We start from the raw sequence: 13,602 nt of genomic DNA on the forward strand, positions 1-13,602 counted from the left end.
GGTCTGGCTGAGAATGAAATTTCAGATGGGAAGTTCATGCCAAATATCAGCATTTTCTCTCATGGGATATTTCTGATGTATTTACTATTCAAAAAAAGTTCAGGTAAATTTAAGCAGCTTTAGAAAAATTCAGCTTGGTATACTTATTCTAAAGAAAATAAACCACCAGCTACTTCAAAGCCTTTACCAGGTCAAGCTAAGTCACCACAGTTCAGAACATTTCCTCTTAAATTTAAAATTTTACATGCCAGAAGTCAAAAGTGCAAGATCTGGAATATTTCACCCTTTGAATATTAGACAATACATGTTATTAAAACTACTAATCCGACCTGTAGCAAAAGCCAACAACAAGCAGCAGCCAAAACCAATCTTTTGAATTCTCATGGTCTGAAGTTTGTCTCCTTTGCTTTTAATTAGCTACAGATATTTCCCATCTTTCCTATGTTTTTTCATCTGTTATATCCCTAAAATGGCATTTTAGCAGCAAATGTTTTAAATTGGGTTCACACAGAGTATGCTAGCTATAAAGGAATTTGTGAGACTGAAGAAAGTAAAAAACAGAAATAGTTAAAGCTAATCTCAACAGTGTGGAGAGAAATTACCTTCTACATATGTCTCAAAGTCTCTAGCTGCATACCAGTACATGTTCATCTTCTTGAGACCCACACAGACATAGGTCTTGACTGCCAAGGGGCTATACTCAGTACAGTGAAGAAGAGCAAAGGCTTGCAAATGACTTATAATGACAGAAAAGAATGGATGCATATAGTCAAAGGACAGATTAAGAACACAACACTGTCAAAGCTTTTGTCTTTACATTTATAACCAGAGCTTTTATTTGTATACATAACTCTCCTCCCCACAGACTAGCTGCAGAATTCATCTTAAGGTAGCCATAAATTAGGCAGTGGTAAAAGGTTTTTCTGTCCTCTGCCTACATCTCCTTCAAGTAAATACACGTCAAGACACCACTACAGCCAATGATATTTTATATTAACATCATTTTTTCGTCCATCTGAGCTAGCATTAGTGTTGTCAAATTGAGGAAAATACCATACATCAATGTTTCAAAGTGTTCTAAATGGGAAGCTTCATCCACACCCTACCACACCCACAGAAATATTGACATAAGTGTAACTCTGACACAGACTGAACCGTACAGGAGTGAAGAAACACTTGTTTTGCTACAGTTGCTGTCAGTTTAGGAGTTAATTACAGGATCATAGCAGTTAACTCACCTGCATAGCAAAATGAGAAGCAAGACCCTTTGAACAGAAAGCAAACTGTTACCAAGTGAGTACATTAACATCTCTTACAGTATTTGCCCTATGCATTCCTCATTCTGATTTGAAAGTGTACATGGAGAATACAAAACAGCTGGCACCAGTATAAACATGAAAGTCTCAAATTTTTATTGTGTTACACGCAATCCCCCAAAAGGCACTGATGACTGTTTGGACATGTAAAGCCATATTCAACTGACTAGAACACATTTATATGGTGATCTTATCAATTAACTTTGACAGTGCACTTACTTTTAAAACCATAATTTCTCTTTTACATGAGGACAGTCTTTAGTCTTGAGCATGGAGAGTACCCAAGTAGAAATCTTTAGCACTAACGGAAATAATACATTTTTATATCTTTTATGAAATACCACTTAGGTAAAAATTCTTCCACCTGAAATTGTATACATCAGTCCATACCTGAAAGTAAGAAACTAAATTTTTCTAGTTTCCAGATTTGTCCATCACTTGTCTCATGCAAAGGCTTAATTCTTTTTTTGTAATACCAGAGATAAACAACAGCTGAAAACTGGACAGGCCCAGGTCTAACAGCCTTATATTTCAGTTGACATCCCATTATATTTTCATGCTGTTAACAGAAAAATTATTCTGTGCCATTGAAAAAAAAAAAATCTACTTGCAGACTTTATGCTGCTGGAAAAGATGTTAAAAGTTAGAAATATGAAAAACAGTTGGTGGGTCATCTAACAATTTAGCTGGCATTCAATCTGTAAGCCACACACATATCTGATGGTCAAGCACTGCACTATTTCACATCCTCTGAACAAGAATACAAGGACGATCATTACTAGGATTTCAGTATTATTGCATAATTGCATTTCATATTACAGTCTTCTTACAATACATTCCATCTGTTTCACATAGCTGTGTAGTAACACCGCAGCAGAATGAAATGTATCATTGCACATTATCACATAAAATCCTCTGCTCTTTGTGAAGCAGAGATTTTACAGACAGTGCCAGCTGCAATCTGTAGGAAGCAGTGTGAATGTTTCCATGAATTCAGTTAAAGATCATATGCTCAGGGTGTGGCCGTGGGAAAGACTAGTGTATCTTACACACAGTCCCTAAAGTCCAATTAGTGTTCCTTTAATTACAAACAGACTTTTCCATATCCTTTTGCAGTATTCCACCCCAACTTACCTGAATGCAAACCAAAATAAAATATTAACCATGAACATTAAAAATATTACATAAACTGGACACAAAAATCACTGCCTTGATAAACTCTGGTCTCACTTGGACAAGGTACTTCATGAACATGAAATATTACATACCAAATGTAATAAAACATTACAAGCACTATAGCTACAGCAGAGCAATGAGTGTCAAGAACAGCTATTCCAGTTGTATATAACATTTAAATGTTATTCATACGTCATTTACACATTTAAGCACACTGTCTCCCCTCCAAATGTAAAAATAATAACAACATAAAGGCAGAAACTTGTAATGGAAAATCTCGGTTAAAGTTTGTCAAAATTGCAAGCAACCAAAATTTCCACTGCAAGCATGGAAAATATTAGGTGGCTTTAATATAGGTGTCCATATTGTCTGCACACACATCCTGCATTTATCTTCCTGGAGGGGAAAAAAAAAAAAAAAACCACAAAAAAACCCATACCAGAATTCTCATACTGAATTTGTACTCCATTAAAAAAATCTCTGGCTGAAACAAAAGGCATGGAATTTGATGTGAAGCTTTGATGAGGGATGAGGTCTATCAAAATTAAGTTCAAACATATTCAATTGAGTTTATAATTCTACAGACCTGTTCCTGCCATTGGTCTGCTGGTGTCTTGGGTGCAACTGCAGTCACTAGTTTTGTTAGCTGACTTCAATAGCAAAGCCTGGACGTCAAACTTTCAGGCATCACTTTACCTCAGACTGAGGCACCAAAATTCACTATGAAAAAATAACCTTCACATGTATTTTTTTTTTATATTTTCCTGCACCTTTTAACTGAATAAGACACCTTAAAAGGCTCAATCTTTCCACACACATGCATTTTATTCAGAGAGTCTGGACTTGCACCCCTCAACTGTTACCCTCTCAAAGCTGTATTTGCGTATCCTGTTCCACCGAGCATGCAAAACTTCAAATTCATCTTACTGAGAAGTTTTGTTCACAGCTGCTTGCTTGGCAGGGATTTTGTTGGGGGGGGGGGGGGGGGGGGGGGGGGGGCGGGGGGAGCTGCAGAGGGGAGGAGAGAGAATTTTCCAAGCAATGGGGAAAAACAGTACAAAACTTTCATCATCAATGGCCTTGACATTGCTGGAGCCAACGGAAACAACATCACTAAACTGATTCCATGCAAGGGAACCATTCAGAAACAAACAAACAAAACCCCTTCTGCATTTATTTCTATCAAGGTAGCTTATGCCAAGCTTCCTTTGGTGAAATCCAGATTTTGCCTGCATTGGCTTCCTCCTGCTGTTGATAGAGCAGGATATTTGCCAAAACACAGCAGGTAATGAATGTGATGTTTTGAATTAATCAGCATATATGGTGGAGAGAGAAGTCTGTTCCCTTCTGAAGCTACAAGAACAGCTATCTTTCCCCTCCCCACCCCTCACCCCCCCCCAAAAAAAAAAGGAATTATCAAGTGCTTTATTGGTGAGGTACATAACTGGACCAAGAGCAATCATAACATTTCTGTACTACTTCTTAACTGCATAGAAGCCTTGGTGGCAAATTAATTCCATAACAGGTATGTCTTACTGACCATGGGAATAATTTTACAGAAATAAAAATGCTTGGCTATTGCTACAGGTCTACACCACACATAGAATAGGTGACATTTCATGAGCTAACTTCTTATTGCGCTAACATCTCCAGGTTTCTCAAAAGAAATAAAAATTTGCAAGAATAAAGCCTGGTTGGTTTTCTCCCCACCCAGTCAATAAATATATTTCCCTTTCTCAGGAGAGCATCAGAAAACAACTACTGCACTAGCATATTTTATAACTGCTCAATGATGAGGACAGTGTACAAAAATCACAAAATCCTCTTTATTTTTCACTTCTTTTGCAGCATCCCAAATTTTTACTGACTGTGCACTGCAAAACAGTTGTTGCACATCATTCCAAAACTAGTGGCATTTTAATGACAGCATTATTATTCTAGATATCATATAAGCATTTTATGGACTAGGAAGCAAAGTACTTTTTGCTTTGTCTAAGCATAGCATAAAATTGATCAGATACAGATCCTGGTCAAGAGGGACAATGACAACTTTTGCTATATTTGGTTTGTCCTATTCTAAAAGATATGAATTAAGATGCTGAGATACCAGCAAGCATTATTTACAACGACCAGACTAATTAATTCCCATGTCGTTGCTATCAGACAACTTCTGATTTTGATGTCATTATCAGCCCTCAGGCTGCCTCGTTACACCACTTTACAAGGCTATGGAAAAGCTAAAAAAACCTTTGAGGAGTGTTTTTAAGACCAGACCACTTTAAATCTGAAGTGGCCATCACCCAGAGATCTGAACTCTGAACCCCACTTGGCTGGTCATCTCTGAGGGTCAGACATTACAAGAAGGATGACCCTAAAACATCTGTTGAAAATCAGACAACCAAATTGATGGGAAATTCAGACTAATCCAAACGTGGGAGCCAAATCAGCTACTGAAACTATATAGTGCTACCGAATGTAGAATGATTACACTACGAAGAAAATTGGTTCAGTTCTAAAATCAAGAAACAACACAAAAAACCCTTCATTGTAGTTTTTCCCTTGAGGTCACAGAGAAACACCAAGAAAGAACATAGCGGGAAGATTAAAGTAAGATAATTAAGAATACTGATCCTGAATCAGAGAGTTGAGTCAGTTGTTCTCTTCTGTAAGGGTTTTGTGAAAAAATTCTTAACCAATACCTGGCTCTTAGAGCGATGCCTATTGTGAGAAGTGTTTAAACCAGCTTAATGTCTGATGGACAGTCCTGAGAATCTAAATGTCTTTCAATTGCTAATACAGATATGATTTTCATTCTCTGTAGGAGTGAATATCAGTGAGAAGTGTAGTGTTTAGACTCAGTCTACTTTGATTTATGTTTTTTGAGAGGCCTACAAAAAACTGCAGATAAATGTTGAAGAATATAAGGAATAAACCCCCTGATGTGTCTGGGGAAAAAAAAATAGAATTTATGTGGTTTGCCCATCACATCACATGTAGTGTCACATCTGAAGTTTAACTATCCACTCAGCAATTAGCAAGGGATTTACCATCCATTTCTGTAGAGATTGTCATCAAAGGAACTGCAAAGAAAGTAAAAGCCCATTGGCTAAGTTACAGAAAACCCAGACAAACAAAAAGTTAGGAAAACATCACCCAATATTTCTGCTAATAAATTCTCAGTCACTTATTTTCTACATCAGTCTTTCATCTGTAACTGCATGTATCTGTCTGTAAGATGGTCTTAGACCAAAAATCTGTTCTCAAGCTATCATTTTGACATTAATGTCTGTGGTATCACTGGGGACACTTCAGATGCTGAGTTTAAAGGAACATCTCCGACAAGAAATTCCCAGTGTTAGCAGTTATTTCAGGGAGACAACCTACCTTAACGTTCTCTTTGCACCTAAGAAACACGAAGTAGGCTCCTCCTGTACAGTGAAGTGAAGGTAAGATGGTTACCTCAAGTGACCTCCTGCACCCAGCTCTACCTCTTTTATTTAGATTTTGAAGAACTTTCTCAAACTAACAGTGGTTTTGAACTACTCTGCAGTCCTTTTAGTTGGGGAAATTTATTCATAATGGTCACGATACACCAAGGATTTCTCAAATCTCTGCCTCAAAGCAAAACAATAGAACTGAAAGGGTGTTAACTTCAGAAGCTAATTATAGCTTTTTAAGTACCAGCACCACTAACAATTTTACTGTCCAAAAAATACCCTGGGGACATTCACAACACGTGCTGGTGCAGTGAAAATAGACCTGCCTAACATAATAATGATTCTCCTTTCATTTTTAATTGATCTTTTACAACAGCAAAAGGTGAACAACACATATGAATATTGCAGAAAGTGCAAAAACATTAGAAACAAACCCACTGCCTCTCATTTTTATTTTTATACAAACTGCTAGTAGCATGGTCAGTCCCTAGTACCAACTCCACTTACATCACGGTTGCAATCTGCAGACACACAGATGTAACTACATACATCCTGCATCTTGCCAATGCAACTGCTCACATGTGTAAGTAATGAGAGAGATCAAGACCAAAGGCTAAGTTCACCTGCCCACAGGTAGGCTCCTAGTGCCCTTTGAGATGCCCCGAGGGTATAAGAGACATTTGCCAAACCTGGCCCCAAAGTCTCCAGGACATCCTGGAGGGAGGCAGCCAGACCTGGTGGGCTTCCCAGGCAGTAGCAGATGCCTGTGTACTGGGTAAACACATCCCACCCCAAACATGTAACACTAAATCCTTCCCCTAATAATGGCTTTCCTATAAACAGCTTAGCTGAAGGAGCAGGAAGAAAAAAGAAAGGAAAAAAAAAAAACACAACAAAAAACAAAATGAAAATTTGATGAAGAATAAAAAAACACACACAGCATGTTTATGTTTTGGGTTTCCTAGCAGTTTCAGTAAAGTCACTAAGTCATTACATGCCCAGAGCAGAATCAAACAATTCAAAACCAAAGGTCATGTGAAAAGGGGGTCACACTTAAAGAGTGGGCCACCTCCAAAGACTTCAAAGTAAGGGCAAATTGGTAAGTAAAATTTTCAGAGAAACCCTAACAAAAACCAGAAGAGCACTATGAAAGTTTTGGGTGAGATTGCAACAAAGAGCTGAAACATCATTGCCAGAGTCCAGGAGACAGCTGGAAGAACACTGCAAATGCAACTTGTACAGTTTTCCAGCAACTGTAATCTATTACAGTCACTAGGGCAGATGAGTACTGTAGGCTGTTTTTAATTTGTCCTGTTTGCACAGGCTTTTTTTATAAACAATGTATACCAGAAACATGGATAAATGCAGAAATATGGAGTAATTTTTACAGGAAACAGCTCCTCCCAGAGTTTAAGTGACCAAAAGGTTCAAATGATCTTGAAAGTAGAGAAAGGAGGTAGAGGAAAGGATGGTATGCTTTCACTACAAAGATTTTTTTTTATTTAAGTATCATCTGTTGAGGTTAGACACTTGCTTCTGAATATAATTGACACTGCTGGGCTTTGCTAACAGTCCTAAAAATGGCAGCTCTGAAGGTATAATCTTATAAAAGCGGTACACCAGCGTCCTCATCTACTTCCCAAAAGAGCTCGAAATAAATGTATGTTTGTAGAGACAATATTTGACAAAGAAATACATACTTAAGAAATGCCATATTTTGCTCAAATAAGATCAGGCTGTAAATCTAGATAGTGCCTTGAATAATTTATAAATTCTCTCAAATAAAATATTTTTATCACAAAAGTAAGAGCTGAAAAAACCAATCAGATCAAGCATTAAAAAAAAAAAAATTAAAAAAATGCATCCGCATTGTTGTATTAGGTCTAAGTTTTGTTCAAGGTCTCTTCCATGGACCTTTGGTGCCTGTTCAGCTGGAAATTAAAGGCCCAAGAGATTTTTTTTGAAAGCAGTAAGGGATATCCTGAGTCCCAGCCAGCAGCCTAACAATGCAGCTTTGAACAGCCAAAACTGTGTGAATTGTGTTATGAACATCACTCATTACCACACCGTGTGCTTGTGGAGCCTTCATATAATTCTATTTTAACTATTAAAAGTATTTTATTTATGAAAGATGCTGTACTTTAAGTTATAGATTCCTACTCTATAAAAATCAAATTATGATTTTGAATTACTTTTTATTTCTTGATATATTCAGGTAGTCAGCTTTGAAAACTGCACTGTGTAAATGTGATGTCTGTCTTGGGAACAAAAAGGTAGGCTGTGAAAAGTCTATTCCATACTTCACTTTCATATTATTTGCATTTCACATCTGACCAGTATAATATGCAGTGTTCTTTATGGTAACCTGATCTAGGCTTCAAGGCAAAAAAAAAAAAAAAATCCACAAGAAAACCAGAATTTAAAAACCCACCTGGTTTATATTAAATTCTCACTGAAAACCCATGTATCCCCACTCTATCAGAAAATAGCTCAAGTGCATTTCTCTAAGCAACATCCTTTCTCTCCTACAGGACTGTGACATAGGTGGAGCTGATCACTGTGGGATTGGATCAGTTTCTTGGCAAAAGTTGTTATGACGTACTTGCTGCTACGTCCTAAGGTTTGTTAGCATTCCTCATCCTAGCCGTATCTACAGTATCTACCATATCTCACAGGGCTAACTAAGGAATAATTGCAGAAAGCTATTATCTGAGCTAAGGATTTCAGAATTTTGTTCTTCAGAGCATATTTTTGTGGCATTAGCTGAATTTATGTCCAAGGGATGCAGCACTTCAGTAACTTAGTGTTATTTGCATATTATTTCTTGTTTGTACTAAAAAAACACGGAAATAAGAAAGCAGAACTGCTTAAATTATAAAAATCTACAATTTCTAAATGCAAGCCTTAGCACAATTTATCTCCCATGCAACTGGTAAAAGTGCTATGAGCTGCTGAAAACAGTGAACATTTGTTTATAACTCCTGTCATTTTTTGGTACATCCAACATTAATTTGGATTGGATTTTTTTGACTTAACTGCAGAGACAGACTTGCTGAGACAACTGCAAATGCAAGTCTTCACACATTTATCACTCTCCCTGTGCTACTTCTCGCAGCTTGGTTAGACATTGGGAATTGACTTCTCAATGTCATTTCTTAAGTGTTACTCCCCTTAAGTCCTTCTGTGGCTTGTCAGCTCTCTCGGCCAAGGAGAAGCCTAGGTGATCATGACTCTTCCCTGAAAAGTTTCTTCACTACAGGAAATGTGATTACATTTATTTTACTCTTTTCCACACTCCATTGGCCTTTAGGCCACCATGAGAGAAAATTCACTGAAATGTAACTAACATCTTGAGGGCATCAGAAATTATTAAAATACAGAATGCTTCATGCTTACATTATTAATACAATTCTCTTCTCATGCTGATGTAGGAAGGAGCAAGATCAGAGTAGCTGGTAAGTACTGATCCTGTCCTCAATAATGCTAGATGCTCTAACGGTCTTTGTACGCACATTGCATTAGCATTCTTGGAGAACTGAAGTTGTAGTTTTAACAAGAGTGCTGCCTAGCTGGCAAACATTAATTTTGTCACTGTGACAGATAACGTTTATGAGCAGGTAAAGTTTAGAAAAGTAAAAAAGAAAGGTAGGGAGCTGTTTTTGATCAAGGCTTTAAACAAAACACAAGCATGCCTTCCTTTCTGTGCTAATTCAAGGAGGAGGAGGAAGTCAACACAATTAATGGCTGATAATTATAAAAATACTGTGTTACTTTATATAGCCCAGCATATAGCTCACATAAACACTAAAGATCTTTCATTCAACTGCTTTCAGTCACTGGCTTTTTTAAAAGCCTAGATAATATTATACTATCTTTGTTAGCTAAATTTGTAGTTAGATAAAGATATGTGGGTTTCAGAGTAGTAAGTAGTTTCCAAGACCACCAAGGAGAATTTATTTTTTCTTCATGCAAAGCATTGCAAAAACAAATTCAGTTTCTTAAGGTAACACATACACTTTTTCATTTCAGGAAGCACCATGCACAGGGTTCAGACAGAAGTCAAATGAAGGATGCTAAAGCACTGACCTAGATCTGTTTCAAGATGGGAAATCCTCCATTTTGAGTGTAAGGTTCCAGTTCAATTATACCTGTGAAACAGGATTAAGTATTCTAAAATAAATGAAAAGCATGAGTTGTGCAGCAAAAATATCCCTGTGATATTCTGATCCCTGAAACATGTCACTGCTAACAAATCAAAAACAGCTGTTTCCACAACATTAATTGGTCTTATGAACAATTTGTTGTGGAGACAAAGTTTTAAAAACTGAAGAAAAAAACCCATCAGGATTGGAGAGAAGGTGATGGTGGGAAAAAGAGAGCTCAGCCCCGGTATGTGTAAACAAACTTGTGTGTTTTCATTAGTTTAATGGCGACTTGGCACATTTATCAGTTTTACAACATTTCTCAAGCTACAGTTGCAAAGTACAAATATGTATAGAATATGGTATGAATATATGGTATGGTTTATAGAGACCATCAGCGCCTTGAAACTGCTTAAGCCAACAAATTTCTGGTCTTAGCGTTATAAAATTTGTCCAATAGCCACTTAAAATTTGTAAAAGCTAGGCTACTTAGGTGCAAAAGCTAGGAGGCAATTCACAAATTAAGAGCAAAGGAAAACAAAACCAAGTTTATCAACAAATATAAGCACATGCTTAAACCACCTCAGACCCGAGAACTGACTATTAGTAGCAAGTCCTCTCTGACATGACTGATTTTGGAGGCACGTGGTTTCCATTATCCTTTTTTTATTGCAGCCGATCTGCAAATTAAATGGACAGGAAAATTCTGTTCAAGTTTATACTGGGCGGGGTGGGAGGGTACTGGGGCTGAAGCCCAAGCATCAAGAATTGACAAAGAAATTCAGTTCATCAAATATGTAGCAGCATAGTTGGATAAGCCATGTAGCTTTCTATACACTTAACATTCTTCCAAACACAAGCAACTTCCTCCATATTATTGATTGCACACAGGCACAATAATTAACCTAGTAAGTTCAGTTTTGTACTCATCGTTGTTTGCTGAATTGAGGGTGACACAAAGGTGCTAGCGCAGGTCTGCTCAGTGCAGAAAAAACACTAAGTTTGCCAAGAGCTGGATTTTCTCTTTCTTATTCACAGTGAATATATTGTCATCAGTCTCTCACCTAATAGAGGAATCTTATGAACATTATTCCTATATGCAAATATTTCCTCAGAACAGCTGCAACAGTGCATAGGTGCTAGAGAAGTAAATTTTGCCCAGGAAAATACATGTAACTACATAATGATAAATTCTAAGAGCACCCTAATTAATACATTCTGTAGTCACAAGCTGTGCTGACCAATGTTTTTTCCCTCCCATTCATCACATAGATAAAAGAGTTTTTCTTTCTAAAAGGCAAATTAATTTAATCTTATGTGATCATCAGGCTGTATTTTAGGAGAATATGGATGCTAATGTCATAAATAAAGTTTAAATCACACATCTTACTAGTTTACCTGTTATAGAATCAAAGAACCATGAAGGAGTCACCACTGCATCATAGGTATTTGTCCATACAGGTAATGTATGTCAAATGTGTTTTTCTTTTAATGGTTATGTTCACCAATTTATATCAGTGAAAGATGAGAAACAATCCCAGTGAGCTCAATCCTACTTCCCTGAGAAAAAAAACAAAAACAAGAAACAGCACCAGCTGCTTGGCAGGACTCTGCTAGAATGATAACATGGTCTCTGAGCGCTCTTCTTCAACCCATGGAATTAATTACTGATGAACACTAACACAGCAATAGCACTGACAACTTCATCACCTATACTGTCTAGCAAACAAGCTGTTTTCTCATGGTAGCCACTGTTTTAATACAGAGCTTTGCCAGAGTTATTTTTGCATTTATTTTACTTCTAGAGTAATATTTGAACAAAGTAGTCAACTGTGTCTAAAACTATGAAACATTTATATCTAGCAAAGATTTGTTAGTAAGGAGAATTTGATATAGAAATAGCATGTAAACTCATTATTACATCTACCTGAAACTAAACACAGAAAAAAACATTTTCTTAAATAATATCCACACACTAAATTCAGGTAATTTTCAGTAGTGCTAGTCGTAATTACAAAATTAGTATAAACAGGTTCTATAGTTCATTCTCCAAAATTCTCATCACTCTCCACTTTAACAGACTGTTGTTCATAAAAAAATGACACAGCTCTAAGAGAATGGAGAATGATCTATCTGAATAAAAAATCATTAGCAAGGGAAGGAGATAAAGCCATTTCTTACACAGCTCAGAAGAGTGAAAGAATAGAAAGGAGATAAAATTGTGCAAATATCTTTATATAAAAAATGACAAGCGAAGAACTGCAACCTAAAAAAAGCTCAACCCCAAAACAAACAAACAATGTCCCTCAAAAAAAAACAAAACCAAAACCCACCATACCAAAACCTTAAGTTCTGCTGTAGTTCTGTATTTGTGCAAGTATCCACACTTTTCTGGCTAATGTTCCAGATTTGTTGGTCTGGAAATTTGAAAGGGAATCCCATGTGAACAGGCTTTCTGATGTTTTAGATACTCCCAGGTTATAAGCCTACAAGAAATAATGCAAGAGCAGCCTTTTTCCATACTATTTTGGTACATTCATTCCAACTCCAGCAAAAGAGTAGGAACTGCAGAGGCATGTGAACTTTAAAGAGAGAATGATCAGTAATAAAACTCTTTCACTCCTCCTCACCAATGTGCCATAATGGTACAGCCTGAATTTTGGGGAACATGCAAGAGGACTCTGATTTCATTTGGTTCACTTCACCCTTTTCTAGTTTGAAAAAAGTATTAAGTGGTGCTATTTAAAACAAATGCCTGACAGGAGTCACAGCTTTTTCTAATAATAATAACAGGGTTTTCTAATAAAGATCAAGGATTTCTGTCTTTCTGGAGCACTGTGTTGTAACTTCACCCACAGGATTTTCGTGCTTACAGATATAGCTGGTAAATAAAACAGGATGTTACAAAGATTACCTTCCTTACACAAAACAAGGGAAATTGTTAATTCATTGAAAGACTGGGAGAAGGGTTCTTCTATCAGGAACAATAACATGCTTGTTACATTTTGGAAGAAAGAAAAACAAACCACCAACTCTAATTTTGTGTTAGTTACCCTTAACACTGGCTACAAAAACAGAAGTAGTTACATTCCTGCAAATGATCAGATAACTGCAATTTCCACATGTATGTCTTGCACTTCTTTGAAAGAGATGCAACCTAGAAACAGGTCTGATAACCACGCTCTCATGCAATCAGGATAAAGTCAGTCAAAAGGTCTACTGCAGGAAGAAGGTTTCTGGCTCATCCGCCCTTTGTATTATCCATATAGGTTTGCTGAGCAAGGATTATTCTGTGCTGTCTTTTATTACAACATACACTCTCAGGTTATATGTGGAGAACACAGTAAGTTATTCCAGAGGATTGCAGAGAAGTAGGAATCCTTCTTCTAAAGATCTGGGGATACAGACAGCTTTGGAAAGGCAGCAGTCCCAGATTCTCAGAGCACAGAAAAAGAAATGAAGATATATTTCATTGCCCCACAGAGATTATGCTAGATGAAGAGTCAATAGGATCAGGCAGAACATAAAGGA

General features: G+C 36.9%; 1 protein-coding gene across 5 annotated transcripts in view; it reads right to left on the reverse strand.

Annotated features, from left to right (window-relative positions):
* The window catches only part of CALCRL (calcitonin receptor like receptor), a 68,422-nt gene that overhangs the window by 42,619 nt on the left and 12,201 nt on the right, over nt 1–13,602 (reverse strand). The window contains exon 1 of one of the 5 annotated variants that reach the window (XM_056348062.1): nt 10,016–10,043. The exons of the other annotated variants lie outside the window; for them this stretch is intronic. The gene's annotated coding sequence lies outside the window, so the exon portion shown is untranslated. Of the gene's footprint in view, nt 1–10,015; nt 10,044–13,602 lie in introns of those variants that run through there. 5 annotated transcript variants of the gene reach the window in all.

This window comes from Falco biarmicus, chromosome 8 (genome assembly GCF_023638135.1).
Source record: "Falco biarmicus isolate bFalBia1 chromosome 8, bFalBia1.pri, whole genome shotgun sequence".
In the NCBI taxonomy this organism is placed as follows: domain Eukaryota; kingdom Metazoa; phylum Chordata; class Aves; order Falconiformes; family Falconidae; genus Falco; species Falco biarmicus.